General features: G+C 44.3%; 1 long non-coding RNA gene across 1 annotated transcript; it reads left to right on the top strand.

Moving 5' to 3' along the window:
- Window positions 1–2,158: 2,158 nt before the first annotated feature.
- LOC125615994 lies at window positions 2,159–6,260 on the top strand. The gene is made up of 2 exons (XR_007346589.1): window positions 2,159–2,310; window positions 5,747–6,260. It is a non-coding gene; the product is annotated as an uncharacterized LOC125615994 (long non-coding RNA).
- The last annotated feature ends 9,828 nt before the right edge of the window (window positions 6,261–16,088 follow it).

The raw sequence follows: 16,088 nt of genomic DNA, 5'->3' as shown, positions 1-16,088 counted from the left end.
ATCTATTCTTCTTAGCATTTTCTATTATGCCTACACACCGCCTTGCCCAACTCAAGGTCAACAAGCATTTCTTCCTCATTTAGATGACTTAAGGGTGATATGACCACGTAGGTTTCACTCATGTTAGTTTATGCTCAAGTATGCAAGGAACACATGCATATCATACATAAAAATAAGACTTTTAGGGTCTTACTTTTTTAAATTCTTCTCAGTGTGACAATCAACTGATTTAACCATAGAATGTGTGAGATCACACTAAAGTGACCATGGGGATGGCTGTCCTTTTTAAACAGAGATCTCAGCAGGAAATTCTAATAGATTCACTCTTTTCTTCCCTCCCTCATTCCCTCATACGTTCTTTATTTGCTGTATTGAACACTGGACTTCTAAAGAAATATGGGTACTCTCTATAAAACCTTAAACAGATGGAAAGAGAGAGATAAGGGTGAAAAGAGACCGAGAAGGAAGAGGACAATGGTACAGCTGGTACAAGGAGCAGCTGCTAGCAAAACCCACCCAGGGTACATGTCCACACAGCCAGGGTGGGGCCAGCTGTCCCAGGCAACACACCAATTTCCAGGGTGTCTAGATCCTTATCTGGCGATCAGTACCTTGAGAGATCAGCCTTGTTTTTATGACAGCGATATTACTATAAAAATAAGCCTGATTCTCATCAAATGCAGATTAAGCATCCCTAATCTGAAAATCCCCAATGCTCCAAAATCCAAAACTTTTTGAGCATTCACTTGATACCATAAATGGAAAATTCCACCATAGAACTGTACTTCATGCACAGAATTATTTTAAAACATTGCATAAAATTACCTTCGGTTTATGTGTATATGGTGAATGTAAAATGTAAATAAACTTCGAATTTAGACTTGGGCCCTATCCTAAAAATATTTTCATTATGTATATGCAAATATTCCAAAGTCCAAAATTTGAAGCACTTCTTGTCCGTCCCAAGCATCCTGGATAATGGACACTCAGCCTGCACTTCCATGAAAATGGGATTAGAGACCTAAAGTTTATAATCCCTACCACAGCTTTCACTGTCAGAGTCATTCCAAGAAAAGGATATCAGAGCTCTCCCTCAGCCCCCTCCAAGATGAAGTTTTTAGGTTTTGACTCCCCAAATCTTTGCTATGGTCCCAGTGGGTAGGTTTGCTTTGCACTGAGTGTGTTCCTTGCCACTTATCCTAATGAGGTCTTTGCAACAGATCCAGGGATGCCAACTGAAATCTTCCTACAGCACATCCCATCCAACTGTGCCCCAACTTTACTTTACCCAATAGCACCTGGTATCTGAATAGAAGAGAGAAGGAGGCTTGGAGGCACCAGCAACCTCTTGTCTTGGATCTGTCTGGGCATAGTAGTACACGCCTATCATCCCAGTGACTTGGGAAGCTGAGGCGAGAGGATCACAAGTTCAAAGCTAGCCTCAACCTTTTAGCATGGCCCAGAGCAACTTAGTGAGACCTGTCTCTAAATAAAGTATTTTTTTTAAAAAAGGACTGGGGATGTGACTCAGTGGTTAAGCACCCCTGAGTTCAATCCCTGGTACCAAAAAAACAAAACAAAAACATATCCCCAAGGCTACATGTGGTCCTTGTTTGGATCCTGNTCAGTGGTTAAGCACCCCTGAGTTCAATCCCCGGTACCAAAAAAAAAAAAAAAAAGAAAGAAAGAAAAAAGAAAAAAAAAATGTCTTTCTCTTTATTTCTTGCCTTTTTGTTATTGCTAAATGCATTGGGGGACTATTTAAAAACTTGCATTGAAGTTGGGTATGGTGGATGCCTGTGATCCCAAATCCTTATGGGGCTGAGGCAGGAGGATTGCAGGTTCGAGGCCAGCCTGGACAACTTAGTAAGACCCTGTCTCAAAAAAATAAAATAAAAAGGGGTGGGATGTAGCTAAGTGGTAGAGTGCCCCTGTGTTCAATTCCCAGTACAGAAAAAAACAAAAAAAAACAAAACTATGACATATTTGTTTTTAAAAATTAAAAATATAAGAATAAACAAGGTAGCAATTATAAATGGAACCTCACTTTTAAGTCTAAAATGTTCCACCAGAGTTGGAATTTCCTGTCAAGTTTCCTGAATATTTTTCCTTATAGTTGCATGATTTTCAATTGATTTTATATTTAGTAGTGGTTCCCAGCAATCCTGAGACAATAGACAGTTTACCGGGAAGTTACATGGCTACATGAATCTTCACAGCCAGGGGACTGTAGCAGTGGAACAGCTCTGATCCAGAAGGTAACCCGATCACCAGACGAAGGCAGACAAGACGGACTTTTCAGAGGGCAAGGTCAGTGACTGGGTTGGTTAGGGCTCCTGAGAGTGCAAGTGACAGACCCCTGCTCCAACACATAAGAAACATGCTGTGTGTTGCCTTGTGTGTCCAGGGTGGCTAAAGGGGGGATGGGTTAGCAGTGGGTCCACACACAGAAACAAGGTGGTCAGGAATCACACTCACAATCTCCATTTCCAACTTGGTTTTTCTCTGGAGGAAAGAAAAAACATTTTTTTTTTAATTTTAGTTTTTACCCAACCCCAGCCCCTCAGGTTTTTTAGTAGGTTTTCTTTAACAGTTGGCGGGGAAATAGCTGTTGGCTGTTCCAGAATACATACTCTGGCACAGAAATCCTAGTGGGAAAAGAATCTCTCCTAGCATGTAAATAAATCAACCCCTAGAAGGATCCTAATTGTCCCTGATCTTGTCACATGCCCTCCTCTGCCATAATAATTTTTTATGGGAATAGGGTACTATGATTGGCTAGAATAGATCACATATGCAGACTTGTGATGGCGTGTGGTTGTTCAACAGAAAGAGAGCCGCTGCAGCCAAGGACTGGCTGAGAGCAGTGGCAAGGGCTTCCCAAGGACTTACTAAGTAAATGTACTTACTAGACCTCTGTTCTGTGTGAGGCAGCAAACAATCATCCAAATGCCTGCTCTGCAGTGTACATTCTATTAAAGCAATCTTCATCAAGATTAAAAAGCATAGCAAGATGTGGTGCGGCACGCAGTAATCCCAGCAATTTGGGAGGCTGAGGCAGAAGGATTGCAAGTTCAAGACTAACCTCAGAAACTTAGTGAGGCCCTAAGCAATTTAGGGAGACCCTGTCTCAAAATAAAAAGGGCGAGGGATGACATGGGGGCTTGATGGCACGTGCCCATAATCCCAGCAACTCCCGAGGCTGAGGCAGGAGGATCTCCAGTTCAAAGCCAGCCTCAGTAACTTAGTGAGGCTCTAAGCAATTTAGGGAGACCCTGTCTCAAAATAAAAAATAAGAAGGGCTGGGGATATAGCTCAGTGGTACAGCATCCCTGGGTTCAATCCCTAGTACTTCAAAAAGAAAAAAAAAAAAAGAAGTACTTCCACATCTGGTTTTATGTCAACACCAGATTAGGTACAGGGTACCTCTCAGGAGATCCTCTTCATCCCTAGACAATGGATTTTAAAACTTTACTAATTTTCAAAACAAGGCACACTCCTCCAGCAACAGCTCTGTTCTTACTAAATCCCCCAAGGCTGCAACATCTCTGTATTTGTTCCCTATTGCTGCTGTAACAAATTACCAGCCCAGAGGGTTCTCCTATGGTTCTAGGGACCAGAAGTCTAAAGTCAAAGTGTTGTGGGGCTGCCCTCCTTCTGAGGCTCTACGGGAGAATCCATTACCTTGTTTCCCCTATGAGAGTATGCAAATAAACACATACCACATCTGCTTCTTCATCTTCTAAAGAAAAACATAAATCCAAGAAACAAGCATCAGTACAGCCAGAATTAGTACATAACACATTAGTAGGGGATTCTATAAGGATGAGGTGGAGGGTCAGGGTAAGAGTGATCTTGATGCCACAAGGAGCAGGGAACTCCCATAAGTGAAATGAGCAATAGGAAGTCCATGTCTCCACCTGTGAAGTATTTTAGGAAAAAAAAAAAAAAACCCCACCTGAATCTGAGCACTTTTCTAAATCTACTTACCAGGTTACAAGAAATCCAAAGACTCTTTAAATAAAACCTCAAGGATATTACCAACCAAATCCAGGATTTGAGAAACTCTATAGGTCAGATGACTCACTTTGATTAACTAGTGTCATGAAAAAATATATATATAGGAGGAACAAGTGATTTAGAGGAAAAGAGACTTAAAAGATATATCCCCAGCTGGGTACAGTGGCACACACCTGTAATCCCAGCGGCTCAGAAGGCTGAGGCAGGAGGATCGTGAGTTCAAAGCCAGCCTCAACAAAAGTGAGGTGTTGAGCAACTCAGTGAGACCCTGTCTCTAATAAATTCAAAACAGGGCTGAGGATATGGCTCTGTGGTCAAGTGCCCCTTAGTTCAATCCCTGGTACCAAAAAAACAAAACAAAAACATATCCCCAAGGCTACATGTGGTCCTTGTTTGGATCCTCATTTAGACAAAAGATATTTTTTTTGAGACAATCAGAAAAAGGCAAATGCAAACTGTTACTAAGATATTAAGGAATGTTTTGTTAATTTTGTTGGTATTTTGGTTATTTTTGAAGTCTTTGTATTTTAGAGAAAGACATAAATGAAATGACGTGATATCTGAGATTTACTTTTAAATAGCCTAAGATAAAAAGCGAGAATGTATGAAACAAGAATCACAGGAGGTTGATGACTATTAAACACAACGCTGGGTTCACAGCAGCTCAGTATATGATTTTCTTTACTTTTGTGTGCACTTAAAATTTTCCATAACAAAAACATTTAATGCATTCATTTTGTATGGAATGTGCTGTGGCAGAGTCTGCTACCAATTCCACATGGTTTTCCCTTTCCTCCTCACTAAAATTACTCACTACTATCCCCTGTAGTATAGAGTCCAACCAAAGATTATCTGTCCCAGTTTCCTTTGCATTTATGTGAGGCCATAAAACAAAGATCTGGCCAAAGAGATGCAGATGTATTCTGGACAAAATTGAGGAATTTCAGAGAAAACTCCCTAAAGGGCCCTGACCTAAAGGTATGCTTTTAGCTCTTCCCCACACCCACCACCACCTTCTTCTTTACTTCTTCAGTATGTATGTGATGGCTGGCACCTTAGCAGCTACCTTAGACCATATGGTGAAGATGAAAGACATTATTCTAAGACAGTGGAACACATGAAAATGAAAGGATTCTGGTCCCTGATCTCTGGGGACCTCCAATACCAGCTCTGGATAGTCTACTTAATGGCCTCATTTTATTAAAAAAAAAAAAGTTATCCTGTATGTTTAAGCCACTGTAGGGCAAACATCCCCAAAGGCAAAACCCCCATGATCCAAGGGCTGTGCTGTGAAGGAAGAGAGAGAGAGAGAGAGAGAGAGAGAGAGAGAGAGAGACTACTACAAAAGAATAGAGAAAAGGGTCAAAATTTTGATTGGGCACAGGATGAAGGTGACCTGTGAAAACTTCTCTGAGAACCTGACATTTAGCTGAGATCTTAAAAATGAATAAGTGTTTGCCAATGGTACACGTTCAACGAATACTAAAAAAGGAGTGTTATGGTGAAAATCAATGCCTGAGAAACCCTGACATCTAACAGGGTGTCAGAGGAGGTTGTGCTCTTCCCAAGTTTCAAAACATGTTCATGGGATGAATAAGGGCGCTGGGTGATTAGTGGTTGCATGGGCTGTGACTGGCAGAAGCCAGGAGTGGGTGGGGCCTGCAAGGTGGCAGTTGGTAGTGTTAATGAACGGCCTCTAACAAATGTTCTGTCCCTTTTTCTCAAGGATGGGATCCAGGAGTTCAGAAGGAATCTAACTCAATGGGAGCTCAAAGTTTGCCACTGGAATCCACTCCGACCCCTTTGCCTCCAGCACTGTCACCTGGAGACTGCTCAGGTCACTTCTCACCTGACCCCAGATTAAACCCAAGAATCTGGAGGGATGGAAAACTGAAAACAAGAGTGAGGCCCATCCTCAGAGAGCGAGGACTGAGCCCAGCCAAAGGATCTGGGATCTGGGGATAGAGGTCACCTGTTCTGAATGTGGGAATGCTTACCTAGTCCCCAAGATTGGAAATTGAATCCCAGCTGGCCTGTTGCTTGAACATGAACTTGCGTCGATCATTGTACCTCCCTGACACACATATATATTTTTTTTCATTTGTATAGTAATGTTGAAAATCACGAAGTAGAGAAAATTGTATTCCATGACTGTAATAATCACGTCAAAATGAAACCCCATGTTATGTATAACGATATGAATGCACTAATGAAAACATTAAAAAGAGAGAGAAAGAAAATTATGGCAACATCCCTTTAACCTTTTGGGATTAAGCCATGAGTTTTCAGTGATGCTGATAACTTCTGGAAGACACATAGTTTCAGTTCATAACCAGAAAGAAGTCTTTTGAAGAGCTGATTCTGAACACTGGTCCAGGAGGTGGTGCAAAATTATTATTTTCCCCACCTCTTGTCATGCCAGGAAAGGAAAATTTGATTTTTTTCTCTCTGTGGCCTCCTAACTTTCCTCCCCTCTTCTCCCCACCCCCCACAATCTCACTTTAAGTTCCAGCTCCTCTTTCCCCAGGACCACAGCAAAAATCCAGAAGAGGTAGGGTTGGATTCTGCCTCCAAGGGCGAAGGGCAGTGGAGGGGGCTTGGCTGGAATCTCTCTTGAGCTCCAGATGAGAGACATGAATATATTTCAGATTCTGCAACACAGGGGATCAATAAGAAAAAAGAAAAAAAAAAATCTCTTGCTCACCTTGACAGTTTTGGGAACATGAATTTGGTATATTATAGTAACCAGCTATTATCTCTTTTCTGTTTACCATCAATTCCCTACCAAAGCAAAGGGGCAAGGGAGTAAGAGAGACCATAAGGAGGAAAGAAAATTCCATCCAACAGTAAACGTAAAGTATCCTAAAGCGCAGTGATCTGTAGGACATTTTGTGACAACATGAAGGCAAACCTCAGCCAGTTCTATTCTGGGCCCACTTTTAAGGACTTTTGTCTACCTTGGCATCACCCCCCATAATCCAGGATAATCACTCTCTTTTAAGGTCAGCTAATTAACATCCTTAATTCCAACCTCAGTTTCAGACTAGAATTTAGAAGAGGAGATGGAGTTGATGAGAATAAGTCACTGCATCAACTAATTCTCAAATTACTTAATAGCCAACTCCCTACCCATTTTGATACTTGAAATTCTTTTCCTCTTTTCTTAACCATTTTTTGACACTAGTATACCTAACCAACAGAAAAGCAGAGCCTTCTATTTACTTAACTGACTTATTTAATCAACATGATTGGTTAACTAAAAATAAACCTCTCAAACTGCTCATATAGCTCTTGTATCCTAAGTCAACACAGAGAGAGAGAGAGAGAGAGAGAGAGAGATGGGGGGAGCCTGAAATTCTGCATGCTGGTTGCTCAGGACCCCAAAAGCCTCAGGATTCTAGGAGAGGTACCTATAGAGTCACCTCTGGCTGGAGCCATAATGGTATCTCCATATTTACTCATATCACCCTTGAATCTGCAGTGAAATGAAACTTCTTTATTTCTTTATAAATCATCAGCTGGTCCTCACAACTTAGTTGATTCCAGAAACTTAATTTAACGTAATAATTGAAACTAATTCCCCTAGATAAATACTTGTTCTATTTAAGCAAGATTTTTTTTTTTTTCATTCAACATCTACCTCTCAGTTCCTCTCCAAGACCCTGTCTAAAGGACTTTGTCTGCAAAGGTGGGTGGGGTTACCACGACCTCACAGAGATGGGGAAGTGAGAAGTGGGAAGAGCCCTGGGTTGCATCCTCCACCTCTTTGTTGGTCTGCTCTGTGCTGTGGTTGAGAGCAGCCTGTGGGGCCTTGGTCAGTGCCTGAGATCAGGGCTCTCAGAAGCCTCTGCCGCTCATGCCTGATCCAAGGTTCTGCCCATTCACCTTGGTATTAGTTTCCTGTGGTTGCTATAATTTTTTTTTTTTTTTTTTTTTTTTGCAACAAAGGCAGGTTGGTCTTAAAACAATACAACTTTATTCTTTTACAGTTCTGGAGATCAGAAGTCCAAAATGAGTCGGGGGGTGGGGGGTTAGGAAATCAAAGTGTCAGTACATCCTTATTCCTTCTTGAGGTTCTAGGAGAAAAAGCATTTCCTTGTGTTTTTGGCTTCTGGAGGCAATGTCATTCCTTCCCTTCCAACAACTTCATGGTGGGCTGAGGGCTGAGGCTTATCAGCCCGTCTTCCTGACTAGTAACACTTAAGGCCTCTTGTGATTACACCAGGCCCACCCAGATAACCCAGGATAGTCTCCCATCTGAAGTCAGCTGAGTAGAAACCTTAATTCTCCTTTACTGTGCAATAAAACCTGTCCACAGGCTCCAGGGATTAGGGTGTGGACATCTCTGGGAGGCCTTGATCTTGCCTACCACAGCTTCTAAATCTCCTCTACATGTCTGGGTGGGACAAGATCCAGACGCAGCAGACCATATAGAGGCGTGGAGGTCAGGCCCTGGGCCTCCACCAGCACCTGCCACCACCACCAACCTACACTCTGGCCACCAGGCTGGGTCTGGCGCCCTGCAGCTCCTACTTCGCTTCATTCAGAGAGTGAGGCTCCCTAACTGGTGTTTTTAAAGCTTCTTCCACCCCAAACCCCAGACTTAGTCTGAAGCAAACAGGAAAGAAGAGCCCAGCTGAAGAAACTCTATAGACTCCAGTTCCCCAGGCATGGTTCCTGATTTGCTAATTTAGGAATTTCTTCCTCTCACCTCCCTCTTTTCCCCATCTCCCAGCCTGTGGTCTGGTAAAAGAATAAATCAAGAATATATTTTAACAACCAGAACTAATCAATTTTTGTTGTTGTTGTAATGACTCTGGGTCTGTCACCTGACGCTCTCCAAGCCACCAGGGAAACAAGATTTAATTTATAGACTGTGGAAACACACCCCAAACAATTCTACAGAGTTCTCCAATCTAACACAGAAACACAGGTGAATGAGAGGAAGGAGAACAAGGGCTGAGCTACAGTCGAATCTTAAATGTGGTTAAAGCCATTTCCAGCAGCATACTGAGCAGAAAAGAGAGACTTCTCTACCCTTGGCACACTACGTGGCTTTCACAGTGGGCGGCAGCCATCGGTGGGTAGGGAGGTGGTGCCCTTAGTCACGGACTAAGAACCCTTCATGATACAGAATTAGAAGCTGGTAGGCCCCTTGTCACCACTCTAGTTGACAATTACAAATCATCTAAAGCCCCCAGCATAACCCATGACCAAATCATTCCATTTCTGAATGCCTTTGACTAAATGTATTGTGTACTTGAATTTACTTTTTTTTCCCCCTCTTATTTTTTATTGGTGCATAATAATTATACAGAATAGTGAGTTTCACTGTGGCATATACGTATATGCACATAACATAATGTGATCAATTTCACTCCCATAACCTCCCCACCTCCACCCCACCTCCCTTCCTCCCTCCCAAATCCCCTTCCTGTACCCCAAAGGACTTGAATTTAAAAGCAAGGGAGCTTTTCTTTGAGACATCATAAGGACACAAGACTTGGTCTATTATTAAAAATCCAATTCAAAATCCCATCTTCCAGGAGCCAAGTAATCTTATGTAAAAGAGCTTTGCACAGAGCTGGGCACATTTAATTATGGGAGGATGAGGCTTTCTACTTAAATTCACAATAAAGAAGAGACCCTAGAGTGCTGAGAGCCAGAAGTAGTAGACAGAAGGGGAAGAATATAAGGATGGGTACCCAGGCTTCCTTGAGAGGAAACTTTTGTGGCAGGTTACCCTCAAACCATAGGAGAATCTGGGTAGTCTCTACTCAATTAATTAATTAATCAATTTATTTATTTATTTATTTATTTATTTATTTATTTAGAGGTACTGGGAATTGAACTCAGAGATGCTCAACCACTGAGCCACATCCCCAGCCCTATTTTGTATTTTATTTAGAGACAGAGTCTCACTGAGTTGCTTAGTGCCTCACAATTGATAAGGCTGGCTTTGAACTCTCAATCCTCCTGCCTCAGCCTCCCAATCCACTGGGATAACAGGTGTGCGCCACCGCACCCAGCTGCAATTTTGTTTTTAGGGAAGAAAACAAATAAGATTTCTGTGGGGGCTCAGTTGGTGGAGTTCTTGCCTCACATGCACAAGGCCCTGTGTTCAGTCCTTAGCAAAAGAAAGAAAGAAAGAAAGGGAAGGAAGGAAGGGAGAGAGAGAGAGAGAGAGAGAGAGAGAGAGAGAGAGAGAGAGAGAGAGAGAGAGAGAGAGAGAGAGAGAGAGAGAGAGAGAGAGAGAGAGAGAGAGAGAGAGAGAGAGAGAGNAAGGAAGGAAGGAAGGAAGGAAGGAAGGAAGGAAGGAAGGAAGGAAGGAAGGAAGGAAGGAAGGAAGGAAGGAAGGATCTCTAAGCTTCACCAGCACTGCAGGGTCATTTCTTCAGCCTAGGTTTCCTGGGTTCTTCTTGTCCAGGTAGGTCTCAGGGCAAGGGATGAAGGATCCCTACAATTTGATCCTTTACAAGATTGTTCTGTTTCCTTTCTAGTACAATAGAATGTGTTACAATGGACATATTTCCTTAACCTTCCTTCTTCTTCCTCTCAGCTCACATGTGTTTCTGTGTTAGACAGGTTGGCGTACTCTACAGACTTGCTCCTGGGGTGTACCATGTGGAATACTGTTTGAAAGCTTGCCAAGTTTCATGCTGGGAGGATATGCCCATGACATAATGGCAAGTGAAAAAAAAAAAAGCACAGACATATACTTATCATTTTAATTTTGTTTCAAGCAGGAAGATAGATACAATAGATATACACTATATGTACATATATAATGTTAGAAGGAAATACACAAAAATATTAAGCTGTTAAGTAGTTCATACATGAGTTTTTAAACTTTTTTCCACATTTCACACACAATTTTGCATTTTTTAATTTTTTCTACATCAGTATATGTTGCTTTTCTTATCCTAAAAACAAGGATTAATTGAAGCAAAATGTCATGTAAGCCTCTTGCTTGCGAGACCAACAGATAAACCCTATCTCCTGCTCCTTTGGCATATGATCCTATCTTCTAATGAATTAGAGCCAAATGATGCAGAAATGAAGAGGGGGAGGGATAAGAATTTGTGGGTGGACTTCAGGACACTGGTAACCAAAGGGTGAATGTGGCTGTGGATGAGCAGATACTTCGAGGCTGCATGGGGGTGGGCCGCCATTTTACCGCACTACCCCCTCTTCCCTCTCTGGGAGATAGAGGGTGCTCCTCCAAGGCTATTTGCTGGACAGGGCAGGTATCTTTACCAAAGCTGGATGACACTGGAGATTTGACCCCAGGACAGGGAGGCTGAGGCCCGGGCAGGACTAGTCGGGTCTCTAAGTGTCAGGTGTGAGGCGTGGGGCATGCAGTCACAGTCTGTTTGCCAGCACAGGCAGTTCTGTTTGGCAGGTGGGTGTGGAGAACAAAATGTCCACTGTCACTGAGGACACACCAAGCTGGGCTGGCCAGGTACTCCCACAGCACAGCAGCCTGTCTCATGTCAGGCTTTCTAGAAGGTTCCCCACCCTGACTCCAAGCATTATGGTCTAAAGAAAAGAGCACACTCAAGTTAGATGACTAAATTTGAACCAGTCACCTTCCACCTGCGTGACCTTGGCAACCACCTACCTTCCCAAACCTGTGTTCTTATCTGTAAAAGTGGGAATCAGACAATAACAACCTCATTGAGTTCCGTGAATTTTAAATGAGAACATACTAAAGATGCTTTGCAATTGTACAGTAGTAAACAAAGGCTGGTGATTGTCATAGGAAGATGGGGACCTATCCTTTTTCTCCCCTTTTCCCATCCAAGGCAGGACCTGATTAGACAAGAGTCACAGTGGTAAGCCACCTGGATATGGAAGCCCCTGCCTGCTTTTGCCATCTCACCTGTCCCCGCCCCCCTCCAACGTGTGCTGTGTGGAAGAGGCCAACAGGGAAGTCTCAGCTCAGAGACATGACAGGTGACAGACACCAAGTTGACTGTGGTGTGAAACAAACCAGCCTGGAGCCCAGAACTGGGGTGGGGGGGACTCAAATGCCTATCCCACCTGGAGGGTAGGAGAGGGCAGCAGGGAGGGGGGCCCAGGAAGAGGACTTTTGAAGAATCTCTTCTCTCTTGAGTCCCAGTCTCCCTAAAGAGGACCAACAGAATTGCCTTTATGCCAATTCAAGAGGACAGAGCTTCAAGGAGACCACTTGGATTAGTGTGGATCCATTGCAGCTTGGAGACATGGACAGGGCAGGCTGGTGGTTGTCTCCAGATGAGAAATCTAAGGGGTGAGGAGGTCCTGGCTGGAAGCTGACAAGCCCCAGGAGAAGGCTCATGTGAGGAAAGGCCTGGCTCCTCCCCGAGCAGGCAGGGGCAAAACCTGAGTGGACGTGCTCAGGGGCTGGAGATGGCAAGAGAAGACTGGGTGTGGGCTTGAGCTGCTGTGCTCCTGGGGAGGGTGGACGAGAGCTGCTTGCTCCAACTCCAGGAAGCAGAAGAAAGAGTCCCTAGGCATGCGCAGATGGCAGAAGGGAGATTTAAAAAAAAAAAAACTATGAGAGCACCAAGAGAACAAGTCAGCTCTGGCACCGGCCATCTCAGAGAGGATAAAGCTGGTTTATGACAATGACAGATGCACGAGAACTTTCCCGCTTCCCCTTCCTCTTCCTCACCACAACTCCAGTGAGGGTTTTCTGATTTCTCTTTTTTTTTTTCTTTTCTTTTTTTTGAAGTGCTGGGGATCAAACCCAGGGCCTCATGTGTGCTAGGCAAGCATTCCAGCGCTGAGCTACACCCCCAGCCCCTTTCATTTACTATTTTGACACAGGGTCTTGCTAAGTTGCCCAGGCTGGCCTTCAACTGGCTGTCCTCCTGCCTCAGTCTCCCAACTAATGGGATGACAGCGTGCTGCCGCCACACCCAGCTGCACAGTCTGATTTCTAAATGTGAAAATGACAACATAACTTTACATTTCCTCTGGGGTGAATTCTTAGAATTTCATGTTGCTTTGATGCCCGTGTTGAATACAGGTCGAACTTCCTCATACCAGAAGCAGGGTTCAATTTCCCTTCCCAGCCTCACTTCTCCACCTCCTCCGTTACTCAGTATGGTCGATCCAGATAATCTGCCTTATGCAACTGCCTCCTGGTGACCCTGGGACAGCTAGATACAACCTCCTTGACTTGCCCCCCTGACTCCCACACCCCACATGAACTGTGCAGATAGGCCACAGTGACCCCCCTCTTCAGTGCCTGCTGGCTCTAAACCTGCCCCCTAGAACTCTCCAGGGAAAACTTGCTTGGCTATTGCCCTGGTTCCAATAAAGGCTTCAGCCCACAGGTGCTCTCTATCTTTCGTTCTCTTACTCCCATTTGCTGGTTGAGTGTGTTTGTCCCAAATGGTGCCCTCTCTTCCAGATAGCCCTGCAGGGCATGCTGCCCTATTCTCTCTGGAATCTGTAAGAAATAGCCTGTTATTTCATGTGTCTTGTTATGGAGCCTCCTCTATGTCTCACCTGACTGACACACTTCACCCTAACTTCCTTCCTGGTCAGAGCTCTCCCAGGATGTGGCCATCTTGGTAGGAATCAACTGGACAAAGATCAGATAAGAGCCACAAGGGTGTATGTCAGAATGAACTCATTCTCTGGGAGAGGGACATCTGGTCATGAGCCAGTCTCTTAAACGTCCTGCTGTCCACCAGGATATAGAAGGTTCCCATGAAAAGCACACTGTGAACTTGCATGATCACCTCCCCGGGAGCCCTCGTCAGGGTAGGGTGAGAGCTCCAAGCTGCTGTCCTGAGGGACACCTCAAACCAGAGGAGGGGGAAATCCAACATCCAGAGTGACTAGGAAGATCCTGGAACTCTTCATCCAGATGCAAGGCAGTGAGAGAAAAGAGCAAGCAATGAAACCTCAGGAATTCGCTGATCCACTGCATTGTGCCGTTCACCGGGGCAAGCTCTTCTCCCCAAACTTGACTTTCATCAAATCACTGAAACTCTACACTTATAATGTGATATTCCCATGTGACTGATGAGGAAACCAAGGCAAGTGAGAAAAATTAAATCATTTGTCCAGAAGTCACATAGGTAGAAAGCAGCCACAAGTTAAGTTCAAAGCCAGATCCATCCTTTGAGCCTGGGCTCGAGCTTTCCAATCTGGGCTGGCTTTGATCCCCCCCCCGGGGATCCCAAAGAAGCTCTCCTCTTACAAAAGTTTCCTGGGGAATCATAATGGGTGCTGAAATCCCTGGTCAGATGGTGGTCTTCTCTGGGGCCAGGGCTAGATGTCATTCATTTCTGGGAGACAAGATGGAACTTCAAAACATCCAACTGCTCTAGCTCTGCGTGTCTGCTCTTCCCTGAAGACAGCCCTGGCTCTGCATGCTCTCGCTTGGATCCTGACCCCGCTGGTCCTCTGGGTCTTTGCGATGGACAACTGGGAGCAGAGGCAAGATTAAAGCACAAGGGGCCTAAAGGCTGGCCCTGAGGAGGAGCCCGTGGGGAAGCTTGAGATCAGGCTGGGACAACTGAGAATAGAGAAGAGGATGTTTTAAGAGATGGGCCAGAATCCTACTTAGGAGTGTTTGAGCATCACACGTGAGAATTGGCTTGAAATGATGTTTGTGGCAGCTGGTTGGTGGCTTTTGTTGTCATTCGTTCTCTTTCCTTCCAGCTGTGCTCTGAAGCTGAGCCATGTCTTGGCTTCCCAACCCCACTACATCTATATTCCCAGAACGTAGAGTCTGGCGCATCATAGGTGTTTGATAAATGTTTGATGAAATGAATTTGAAGAAAATTGCAAGACACCTTGTAACTCCCAGGCCCACTGCCTGCTTGGTACTGGCGGAGAGGCTTGAGAAACGGTCCCAGAAATAAGCATGACCCCAATTAAGAACCTAAGACTTAGATGGTGTGTGGCTCAAGGTTGGGATGGGGCTCACTGACAAGAACCTGAGCCAGAGCTTAAAGTCTCAGAGCTGGGGCCAAGTGTGTGTGAGGTACCCGTGCCCCCGGCCCAGGGTTCACTTCACTCCTGGGGCGTCAGTCAGAGGCCAAGGTGGGAGGTTTGACCTCCCAGAATGCTGGCTTTGTCTGTCACACCTGTGTGTTGGAGTGTGTCCCTTCCAGCCCTTTCTGATTAACTTCTGTTTACTTTTGTCCTACTTGGAGTTGACCTTTGACAATACCCACTCTTTGAAATGGTCTGTCCAAGGAATGTCAAGAAGTCCGCATATTGTTTCAGGTATTTTATAAAAGGGGTCTTCTTTTCTCCATGTGCAGCCCAGCTGGGTGGAGGTATTTTACTAGAGAAGCCAACCTTGAACTATCCAGATGACACATAATCAATTCAAGACCAGTGCTCATTTTTCTCCTTACTTCCTCGGGGGAATTTTTCAAACAATGTGGCACAGAAGCAGGTCTTCAAAGGGGTTAATGCTTCTTCTGCCAGGACTTCAGTTCAAAGTTTTATCACGGCCAGCCTTGAAAAGAAGGCCCAGAAGAGATAATTCCTCAATTTACGTTGGCCAGTTGTACCGTCAAGAACAAATGTGTGTGTTAGTGGGAGTCTCCAGACAGGGACCAGAACTTGTGCCCTCGGGCACCTTCAGTGCTGTAGGTCTGCAGCATGACCTTGAAGGTGACTCCTAAAAATCCTCAGTCTACACAAATGTCACCAACTGCAAAACAGACTCACCTTTCACATTGCCAGCACCAAGGAGTAAATGCCTTAAATTAGAAAAGCCAAGCAAGACCAACGGGAGAAGAATGAGCCCTCAGGTTCTCCCAGCCACTTGGAACATTTTCTTCTCTCTTGCCTATTTTCAAGAATTCCAGGACTGTGACCTTTTAATTACACAGGCAATGGGGTTCTTTGCAAACACAAATAGCAGAGAAACATTATTGCAAACAGACTCTTTGCTGACTTTTGTCAAAATCGTTTTAAATGTTTGATACAGATGATGAGAAATAGAACTTTGCTTTTCTGCTTGCTGTAATTTCAGTAGGAAGTGTGTGGGTCTATTTTTCCATTTAACAGGATTCTTCATAGCACAACATGGTACCTCTTGAGGCAGAAAT

This window comes from Marmota marmota, unplaced genomic scaffold, assembly GCF_001458135.2.
Source record: "Marmota marmota marmota unplaced genomic scaffold, marMar, whole genome shotgun sequence".
In the NCBI taxonomy this organism is placed as follows: Eukaryota; Metazoa; Chordata; class Mammalia; order Rodentia; family Sciuridae; genus Marmota; species Marmota marmota.
This window is presented reverse-complemented; position numbering and strand designations above follow the sequence as displayed.